Below are 12,358 nucleotides of genomic sequence, written 5' to 3' on the forward strand. Positions count from 1 at the left end.
GATGATCATTGTTGAAATGTGGGAAAGGTAACCTCACTTTCACTAAACACACCAATAATCTTGTATTGTTTAATTATTGATATATTCATTATTAGTGATGATGATTGTAGAAAGGTAACCTCACTTTCACAGTTACAAGCAATCATTTTTGTTCGTCATGCATCATTTCCAGTAAATCTATATTATTATTAAATCTGAAGACCGGTTGGCCGCTACATTTGATGATCGGTGTTTATATGTGGAAAGGTAACCTCACTTTCACTAAACACAGCAATAATCCTAATAATTTGATTGTATAGCAATAATTCCTATTAAATTAGCACTCGCATGTAGTGATGAAGATGTAACCTCACTTTCACAGTTTTCAATCATGTCCTTAGGAGGCTTCTGTCGTACCGCGGTGATGATGTGGAAAGGTAACCTCACTTTCAGTGTAAACTCTTCTCCCAATAATTTGATTTGTGTTCAGTGTAAGCAAAAATTTCTATTTTAAACGATGATTCCTGAAGTGGGGTTCATTTTGAACATTCGAGGACTTCTCCGATTCACATGCGATGATCATTTTTGAGATAATACCTCACTTTCACTAAACTCAGCTACTTATCCCAATGATTTGATTGTGTCCAGTTTAAGCGATGATCCCTGATATTGATTTTTGGAAGGACCACAGAGATTGGTCGCTTCATTTGATGATCATTCTTGAAATGTGGGAAAGGTAACCTCACATTCACTAAACACAGCAATAATCCTAATAAATTGATTGTATTATTGTAGAAATGTTACCTCACTTTCACAGTTTTCACAGTTTTCGATCATGTCCTCAAAATTAGTGAACCATCTTGGGAAACTTCCGTCGTACCGCGTTGATGTGATATAATGATTGTAGAAACGTAGAAAGGTAACCTCACTTTCACTAAACACAGCTTATCCCAATTATTTCATTGTGTCCAGTTTAAGCGATGATTCCTGATATTGATTTTTGAAAGGACCACAGAGATTTGTAAAACCGAAGACCGATTAGTCGCTTCATTTGATGATCATTGTTGAAATGTGGGAAAGGTAACCTCACTTTCACTAAACACACCAATAATCTTGTATTGTTTAATTATTGATATATTCATTATTAGTGATGATGATTGTAGAAAGGTAACCTCACTTTCACAGTTACAAGCAATCATTTTTGTTCGTCATGCATCATTTCCAGTAAATCTATATTATTATTAAATCTGAAGACCGGTTGGCCGCTACATTTGATGATCGGTGTTTATATGTGGAAAGGTAACCTCACTTTCACTAAACACAGCAATAATCCTAATAATTTGATTGTATAGCAATAATTCCTATTAAATTAGCACTCGCATGTAGTGATGAAGATGTAACCTCACTTTCACAGTTTTCAATCATGTCCTTAGGAGGCTTCTGTCGTACCGCGGTGATGATGTGGAAAGGTAACCTCACTTTCAGTGTAAACTCTTCTCCCAATAATTTGATTTGTGTTCAGTGTAAGCAAAAATTTCTATTTTAAACGATGATTCCTGAAGTGGGGTTCATTTTGAACATTCGAGGACTTCTCCGATTCACATGCGATGATCATTTTTGAGATAATACCTCACTTTCACTAAACTCAGCTACTTATCCCAATGATTTGATTGTGTCCAGTTTAAGCGATGATCCCTGATATTGATTTTTGGAAGGACCACAGAGATTGGTCGCTTCATTTGATGATCATTCTTGAAATGTGGGAAAGGTAACCTCACATTCACTAAACACAGCAATAATCCTAATAAATTGATTGTATTATTGTAGAAATGTTACCTCACTTTCACAGTTTTCACAGTTTTCGATCATGTCCTCAAAATTAGTGAACCATCTTGGGAAACTTCCGTCGTACCGCGTTGATGTGATATAATGATTGTAGAAACGTAGAAAGGTAACCTCACTTTCACTAAACACAGCTTATCCCAATTATTTCATTGTGTCCAGTTTAAGCGATGATTCCTGATATTGATTTTTGAAAGGACCACAGAGATTTGTAAAACCGAAGACCGATTAGTCGCTTCATTTGATGATCATTGTTGAAATGTGGGAAAGGTAACCTCACTTTCACTAAACACACCAATAATCTTGTATTGTTTAATTATTGATATATTCATTATTAGTGATGATGATTGTAGAAAGGTAACCTCACTTTCACAGTTACAAGCAATCATTTTTGTTCGTCATGCATCATTTCCAGTAAATCTATATTATTATTAAATCTGAAGACCGGTTGGCCGCTACATTTGATGATCGGTGTTTATATGTGGAAAGGTAACCTCACTTTCACTAAACACAGCAATAATCCTAATAATTTGATTGTATAGCAATAATTCCTATTAAATTAGCACTCGCATGTAGTGATGAAGATGTAACCTCACTTTCACAGTTTTCAATCATGTCCTTAGGAGGCTTCTGTCGTACCGCGGTGATGATGTGGAAAGGTAACCTTACTTTCAGTGTAAACTCTTCTCCCAATAATTTGATTTGTGTTCAGTGTAAGCAAAAATTTCTATTTTAAACGATGATTCCTGAAGTGGGGTTCATTTTGAACATTCGAGGACTTCTCCGATTCACATGCGATGATCATTTTTGAGATAATACCTCACTTTCACTAAACTCAGCTACTTATCCCAATGATTTGATTGTGTCCAGTTTAAGCGATGATCCCTGATATTGATTTTTGGAAGGACCACAGAGATTGGTCGCTTCATTTGATGATCATTCTTGAAATGTGGGAAAGGTAACCTCACATTCACTAAACACAGCAACAATCCTAATAAATTGATTGTATTATTGTAGAAATGTTACCTCACTTTCACAGTTTTCACAGTTTTCGATCATGTCCTCAAAATTAGTGAACCATCTTGGGAAACTTCCGTCGTACCGCGTTGATGTGATATAATGATTGTAGAAACGTAGAAAGGTAACCTCACTTTCACTAAACACAGCTTATCCCAATTATTTCATTGTGTCCAGTTTAAGCGATGATTCCTGATATTGATTTTTGAAAGGACCACAGAGATTTGTAAAACCGAAGACCGATTAGTCGCTTCATTTGATGATCATTGTTGAAATGTGGGAAAGGTAACCTCACTTTCACTAAACACACCAATAATCTTGTATTGTTTAATTATTGATATATTCATTATTAGTGATGATGATTGTAGAAAGGTAACCTCACTTTCACAGTTACAAGCAATCATTTTTGTTCGTCATGCATCATTTCCAGTAAATCTATATTATTATTAAATCTGAAGACCGGTTGGCCGCTACATTTGATGATCGGTGTTTATATGTGGAAAGGTAACCTCACTTTCACTAAACACAGCAATAATCCTAATAATTTGATTGTATAGCAATAATTCCTATTAAATTAGCACTCGCATGTAGTGATGAAGATGTAACCTCACTTTCACAGTTTTCAATCATGTCCTTAGGAGGCTTCTGTCGTACCGCGGTGATGATGTGGAAAGGTAACCTCACTTTCAGTGTAAACTCTTCTCCCAATAATTTGATTTGTGTTCAGTGTAAGCAAAAATTTCTATTTTAAACGATGATTCCTGAAGTGGGGTTCATTTTGAACATTCGAGGACTTCTCCGATTCACATGCGATGATCATTTTTGAGATAATACCTCACTTTCACTAAACTCAGCTACTTATCCCAATGATTTGATTGTGTCCAGTTTAAGCGATGATCCCTGATATTGATTTTTGGAAGGACCACAGAGATTGGTCGCTTCATTTGATGATCATTCTTGAAATGTGGGAAAGGTAACCTCACATTCACTAAACACAGCAATAATCCTAATAAATTGATTGTATTATTGTAGAAATGTTACCTCACTTTCACAGTTTTCACAGTTTTCGATCATGTCCTCAAAATTAGTGAACCATCTTGGGAAACTTCCGTCGTACCGCGTTGATGTGATATAATGATTGTAGAAACGTAGAAAGGTAACCTCACTTTCACTAAACACAGCTTATCCCAATTATTTCATTGTGTCCAGTTTAAGCGATGATTCCTGATATTGATTTTTGAAAGGACCACAGAGATTTGTAAAACCGAAGACCGATTAGTCGCTTCATTTGATGATCATTGTTGAAATGTGGGAAAGGTAACCTCACTTTCACTAAACACACCAATAATCTTGTATTGTTTAATTATTGATATATTCATTATTAGTGATGATGATTGTAGAAAGGTAACCTCACTTTCACAGTTACAAGCAATCATTTTTGTTCGTCATGCATCATTTCCAGTAAATCTATATTATTATTAAATCTGAAGACCGGTTGGCCGCTACATTTGATGATCGGTGTTTATATGTGGAAAGGTAACCTCACTTTCACTAAACACAGCAATAATCCTAATAATTTGATTGTATAGCAATAATTCCTATTAAATTAGCACTCGCATGTAGTGATGAAGATGTAACCTCACTTTCACAGTTTTCAATCATGTCCTTAGGAGGCTTCTGTCGTACCGCGGTGATGATGTGGAAAGGTAACCTCACTTTCAGTGTAAACTCTTCTCCCAATAATTTGATTTGTGTTCAGTGTAAGCAAAAATTTCTATTTTAAACGATGATTCCTGAAGTGGGGTTCATTTTGAACATTCGAGGACTTCTCCGATTCACATGCGATGATCATTTTTGAGATAATACCTCACTTTCACTAAACTCAGCTACTTATCCCAATGATTTGATTGTGTCCAGTTTAAGCGATGATCCCTGATATTGATTTTTGGAAGGACCACAGAGATTGGTCGCTTCATTTGATGATCATTCTTGAAATGTGGGAAAGGTAACCTCACATTCACTAAACACAGCAATAATCCTAATAAATTGATTGTATTATTGTAGAAATGTTACCTCACTTTCACAGTTTTCACAGTTTTCGATCATGTCCTCAAAATTAGTGAACCATCTTGGGAAACTTCCGTCGTACCGCGTTGATGTGATATAATGATTGTAGAAACGTAGAAAGGTAACCTCACTTTCACTAAACACAGCTTATCCCAATTATTTCATTGTGTCCAGTTTAAGCGATGATTCCTGATATTGATTTTTGAAAGGACCACAGAGATTTGTAAAACCGAAGACCGATTAGTCGCTTCATTTGATGATCATTGTTGAAATGTGGGAAAGGTAACCTCACTTTCACTAAACACACCAATAATCTTGTATTGTTTAATTATTGATATATTCATTATAAGTGATGATGATTGTAGAAAGGTAACCTTCACTTTCACAGTTACAAGCAATCATTTTTGTTCGTCATGCATCATTTCCAGTAAATCTATATTATTATTAAATCTGAAGACCGGTTGGCCGCTACATTTGATGATCGGTGTTTATATGTGGAAACTTGCACTAAACACAGCAATAATCCTAATAATTTGATTGTATAGCAATAATTCCTATTAAATTAACACTCGCATGTAGTGATGAAGATGTAACCTCACTTTCACAGTTTTCAATCATGTCCTTAGGAGGCTTCTGTCGTACCGCGGTGATGATGTGGAAAGGTAACCTCACTTTCAGTGTAAACTCTTCTCCCAATAATTTGATTTGTGTTCAGTGTAAGCAAAAATTTCTATTTTAAACGATGATTCCTGAAGTGGGGTTCATTTTGAACATTCGAGGACTTCTCCGATTCACATGCGATGATCATTTTTGAGATAATACCTCACTTTCACTAAACTCAGCTACTTATCCCAATGATTTGATTGTGTCCAGTTTAAGCGATGATCCCTGATATTGATTTTTGGAAGGACCACAGAGATTGGTCGCTTCATTTGATGATCATTCTTGAAATGTGGGAAAGGTAACCTCACATTCACTAAACACAGCAATAATCCTAATAAATTGATTGTATTATTGTAGAAATGTTACCTCACTTTCACAGTTTTCACAGTTTTCGATCATGTCCTCAAAATTAGTGAACCATCTTGGGAAACTTCCGTCGTACCGCGTTGATGTGATATAATGATTGTAGAAACGTAGAAAGGTAACCTCACTTTCACTAAACACAGCTTATCCCAATTATTTCATTGTGTCCAGTTTAAGCGATGATTCCTGATATTGATTTTTGAAAGGACCACAGAGATTTGTAAAACCGAAGACCGATTAGTCGCTTCATTTGATGATCATTGTTGAAATGTGGGAAAGGTAACCTCACTTTCACTAAACACACCAATAATCTTGTATTGTTTAATTATTGATATATTCATTATTAGTGATGATGATTGTAGAAAGGTAACCTCACTTTCACAGTTACAAGCAATCATTTTTGTTCGTCATGCATCATTTCCAGTAAATCTATATTATTATTAAATCTGAAGACCGGTTGGCCGCTACATTTGATGATCGGTGTTTATATGTGGAAAGGTAACCTCACTTTCACTAAACACAGCAATAATCCTAATAATTTGATTGTATAGCAATAATTCCTATTAAATTAGCACTCGCATGTAGTGATGAAGATGTAACCTCACTTTCACAGTTTTCAATCATGTCCTTAGGAGGCTTCTGTCGTACCGCGGTGATGATGTGGAAAGGTAACCTCACTTTCAGTGTAAACTCTTCTCCCAATAATTTGATTTGTGTTCAGTGTAAGCAAAAATTTCTATTTTAAACGATGATTCCTGAAGTGGGGTTCATTTTGAACATTCGAGGACTTCTCCGATTCACATGCGATGATCATTTTTGAGATAATACCTCACTTTCACTAAACTCAGCTACTTATCCCAATGATTTGATTGTGTCCAGTTTAAGCGATGATCCCTGATATTGATTTTTGGAAGGACCACAGAGATTGGTCGCTTCATTTGATGATCATTCTTGAAATGTGGGAAAGGTAACCTCACATTCACTAAACACAGCAATAATCCTAATAAATTGATTGTATTATTGTAGAAATGTTACCTCACTTTCACAGTTTTCACAGTTTTCGATCATGTCCTCAAAATTAGTGAACCATCTTGGGAAACTTCCGTCGTACCGCGTTGATGTGATATAATGATTGTAGAAACGTAGAAAGGTAACCTCACTTTCACTAAACACAGCTTATCCCAATTATTTCATTGTGTCCAGTTTAAGCGATGATTCCTGATATTGATTTTTGAAAGGACCACAGAGATTTGTAAAACCGAAGACCGATTAGTCGCTTCATTTGATGATCATTGTTGAAATGTGGGAAAGGTAACCTCACTTTCACTAAACACACCAATAATCTTGTATTGTTTAATTATTGATATATTCATTATAAGTGATGATGATTGTAGAAAGGTAACCTTCACTTTCACAGTTACAAGCAATCATTTTTGTTCGTCATGCATCATTTCCAGTAAATCTATATTATTATTAAATCTGAAGACCGGTTGGCCGCTACATTTGATGATCGGTGTTTATATGTGGAAAGGTAACCTCACTTTCACTAAACACAGCAATAATCCTAATAATTTGATTGTATAGCAATAATTCCTATTAAATTAGCACTCGCATGTAGTGATGAAGATGTAACCTCACTTTCACAGTTTTCAATCATGTCCTTAGGAGGCTTCTGTCGTACCGCGGTGATGATGTGGAAAGGTAACCTCACTTTCAGTGTAAACTCTTCTCCCAATAATTTGATTTGTGTTCAGTGTAAGCAAAAATTTCTATTTTAAACGATGATTCCTGAAGTGGGGTTCATTTTGAACATTCGAGGACTTCTCCGATTCACATGCGATGATCATTTTTGAGATAATACCTCACTTTCACTAAACTCAGCTACTTATCCCAATGATTTGATTGTGTCCAGTTTAAGCGATGATCCCTGATATTGATTTTTGGAAGGACCACAGAGATTGGTCGCTTCATTTGATGATCATTCTTGAAATGTGGGAAAGGTAACCTCACATTCACTAAACACAGCAATAATCCTAATAAATTGATTGTATTATTGTAGAAATGTTACCTCACTTTCACAGTTTTCACAGTTTTCGATCATGTCCTCAAAATTAGTGAACCATCTTGGGAAACTTCCGTCGTACCGCGTTGATGTGATATAATGATTGTAGAAACGTAGAAAGGTAACCTCACTTTCACTAAACACAGCTTATCCCAATTATTTCATTGTGTCCAGTTTAAGCGATGATTCCTGATATTGATTTTTGAAAGGACCACAGAGATTTGTAAAACCGAAGACCGATTAGTCGCTTCATTTGATGATCATTGTTGAAATGTGGGAAAGGTAACCTCACTTTCACTAAACACACCAATAATCTTGTATTGTTTAATTATTGATATATTCATTATTAGTGATGATGATTGTAGAAAGGTAACCTCACTTTCACAGTTACAAGCAATCATTTTTGTTCGTCATGCATCATTTCCAGTAAATCTATATTATTATTAAATCTGAAGACCGGTTGGCCGCTACATTTGATGATCGGTGTTTATATGTGGAAAGGTAACCTCACTTTCACTAAACACAGCAATAATCCTAATAATTTGATTGTATAGCAATAATTCCTATTAAATTAGCACTCGCATGTAGTGATGAAGATGTAACCTCACTTTCACAGTTTTCAATCATGTCCTTAGGAGGCTTCTGTCGTACCGCGGTGATGATGTGGAAAGGTAACCTCACTTTCAGTGTAAACTCTTCTCCCAATAATTTGATTTGTGTTCAGTGTAAGCAAAAATTTCTATTTTAAACGATGATTCCTGAAGTGGGGTTCATTTTGAACATTCGAGGACTTCTCCGATTCACATGCGATGATCATTTTTGAGATAATACCTCACTTTCACTAAACTCAGCTACTTATCCCAATGATTTGATTGTGTCCAGTTTAAGCGATGATCCCTGATATTGATTTTTGGAAGGACCACAGAGATTGGTCGCTTCATTTGATGATCATTCTTGAAATGTGGGAAAGGTAACCTCACATTCACTAAACACAGCAATAATCCTAATAAATTGATTGTATTATTGTAGAAATGTTACCTCACTTTCACAGTTTTCACAGTTTTCGATCATGTCCTCAAAATTAGTGAACCATCTTGGGAAACTTCCGTCGTACCGCGTTGATGTGATATAATGATTGTAGAAACGTAGAAAGGTAACCTCACTTTCACTAAACACAGCTTATCCCAATTATTTCATTGTGTCCAGTTTAAGCGATGATTCCTGATATTGATTTTTGAAAGGACCACAGAGATTTGTAAAACCGAAGACCGATTAGTCGCTTCATTTGATGATCATTGTTGAAATGTGGGAAAGGTAACCTCACTTTCACTAAACACACCAATAATCTTGTATTGTTTAATTATTGATATATTCATTATTAGTGATGATGATTGTAGAAAGGTAACCTCACTTTCACAGTTACAAGCAATCATTTTTGTTCGTCATGCATCATTTCCAGTAAATCTATATTATTATTAAATCTGAAGACCGGTTGGCCGCTACATTTGATGATCGGTGTTTATATGTGGAAAGGTAACCTCACTTTCACTAAACACAGCAATAATCCTAATAATTTGATTGTATAGCAATAATTCCTATTAAATTAGCACTCGCATGTAGTGATGAAGATGTAACCTCACTTTCACAGTTTTCAATCATGTCCTTAGGAGGCTTCTGTCGTACCGCGGTGATGATGTGGAAAGGTAACCTCACTTTCAGTGTAAACTCTTCTCCCAATAATTTGATTTGTGTTCAGTGTAAGCAAAAATTTCTATTTTAAACGATGATTCCTGAAGTGGGGTTCATTTTGAACATTCGAGGACTTCTCCGATTCACATGCGATGATCATTTTTGAGATAATACCTCACTTTCACTAAACTCAGCTACTTATCCCAATGATTTGATTGTGTCCAGTTTAAGCGATGATCCCTGATATTGATTTTTGGAAGGACCACAGAGATTGGTCGCTTCATTTGATGATCATTCTTGAAATGTGGGAAAGGTAACCTCACATTCACTAAACACAGCAATAATCCTAATAAATTGATTGTATTATTGTAGAAATGTTACCTCACTTTCACAGTTTTCACAGTTTTCGATCATGTCCTCAAAATTAGTGAACCATCTTGGGAAACTTCCGTCGTACCGCGTTGATGTGATATAATGATTGTAGAAACGTAGAAAGGTAACCTCACTTTCACTAAACACAGCTTATCCCAATTATTTCATTGTGTCCAGTTTAAGCGATGATTCCTGATATTGATTTTTGAAAGGACCACAGAGATTTGTAAAACCGAAGACCGATTAGTCGCTTCATTTGATGATCATTGTTGAAATGTGGGAAAGGTAACCTCACTTTCACTAAACACACCAATAATCTTGTATTGTTTAATTATTGATATATTCATTATTAGTGATGATGATTGTAGAAAGGTAACCTCACTTTCACAGTTACAAGCAATCATTTTTGTTCGTCATGCATCATTTCCAGTAAATCTATATTATTATTAAATCTGAAGACCGGTTGGCCGCTACATTTGATGATCGGTGTTTATATGTGGAAAGGTAACCTCACTTTCACTAAACACAGCAATAATCCTAATAATTTGATTGTATAGCAATAATTCCTATTAAATTAGCACTCGCATGTAGTGATGAAGATGTAACCTCACTTTCACAGTTTTCAATCATGTCCTTAGGAGGCTTCTGTCGTACCGCGGTGATGATGTGGAAAGGTAACCTCACTTTCAGTGTAAACTCTTCTCCCAATAATTTGATTTGTGTTCAGTGTAAGCAAAAATTTCTATTTTAAACGATGATTCCTGAAGTGGGGTTCATTTTGAACATTCGAGGACTTCTCCGATTCACATGCGATGATCATTTTTGAGATAATACCTCACTTTCACTAAACTCAGCTACTTATCCCAATGATTTGATTGTGTCCAGTTTAAGCGATGATCCCTGATATTGATTTTTGGAAGGACCACAGAGATTGGTCGCTTCATTTGATGATCATTCTTGAAATGTGGGAAAGGTAACCTCACATTCACTAAACACAGCAATAATCCTAATAAATTGATTGTATTATTGTAGAAATGTTACCTCACTTTCACAGTTTTCACAGTTTTCGATCATGTCCTCAAAATTAGTGAACCATCTTGGGAAACTTCCGTCGTACCGCGTTGATGTGATATAATGATTGTAGAAACGTAGAAAGGTAACCTCACTTTCACTAAACACAGCTTATCCCAATTATTTCATTGTGTCCAGTTTAAGCGATGATTCCTGATATTGATTTTTGAAAGGACCACAGAGATTTGTAAAACCGAAGACCGATTAGTCGCTTCATTTGATGATCATTGTTGAAATGTGGGAAAGGTAACCTCACTTTCACTAAACACACCAATAATCTTGTATTGTTTAATTATTGATATATTCATTATTAGTGATGATGATTGTAGAAAGGTAACCTCACTTTCACAGTTACAAGCAATCATTTTTGTTCGTCATGCATCATTTCCAGTAAATCTATATTATTATTAAATCTGAAGACCGGTTGGCCGCTACATTTGATGATCGGTGTTTATATGTGGAAACTTTCACTAAACACAGCAATAATCCTAATAATTTGATTGTATAGCAATAATTCCTATTAAATTAACACTCGCATGTAGTGATGAAGATGTAACCTCACTTTCACAGTTTTCAATCATGTCCTTAGGAGGCTTCTGTCGTACCGCGGTGATGATGTGGAAAGGTAACCTCACTTTCAGTGTAAACTCTTCTCCCAATAATTTGATTTGTGTTCAGTGTAAGCAAAAATTTCTATTTTAAACGATGATTCCTGAAGTGGGGTTCATTTTGAACATTCGAGGACTTCTCCGATTCACATGCGATGATCATTTTTGAGATAATACCTCACTTTCACTAAACTCAGCTACTTATCCCAATGATTTGATTGTGTCCAGTTTAAGCGATGATCCCTGATATTGATTTTTGGAAGGACCACAGAGATTGGTCGCTTCATTTGATGATCATTCTTGAAATGTGGGAAAGGTAACCTCACATTCACTAAACACAGCAATAATCCTAATAAATTGATTGTATTATTGTAGAAATGTTACCTCACTTTCACAGTTTTCACAGTTTTCGATCATGTCCTCAAAATTAGTGAACCATCTTGGGAAACTTCCGTCGTACCGCGTTGATGTGATATAATGATTGTAGAAACGTAGAAAGGTAACCTCACTTTCACTAAACACAGCTTATCCCAATTATTTCATTGTGTCCAGTTTAAGCGATGATTCCTGATATTGATTTTTGAAAGGACCACAGAGATTTGTAAAACCGAAGACCGATTAGTCG

This window comes from Euprymna scolopes, chromosome 25 (genome assembly GCF_053919585.1).
Source record: "Euprymna scolopes isolate OS-2025 chromosome 25, ASM5391958v1, whole genome shotgun sequence".
NCBI lineage: Eukaryota > Metazoa > Mollusca > Cephalopoda > Sepiida > Sepiolidae > Euprymna > Euprymna scolopes.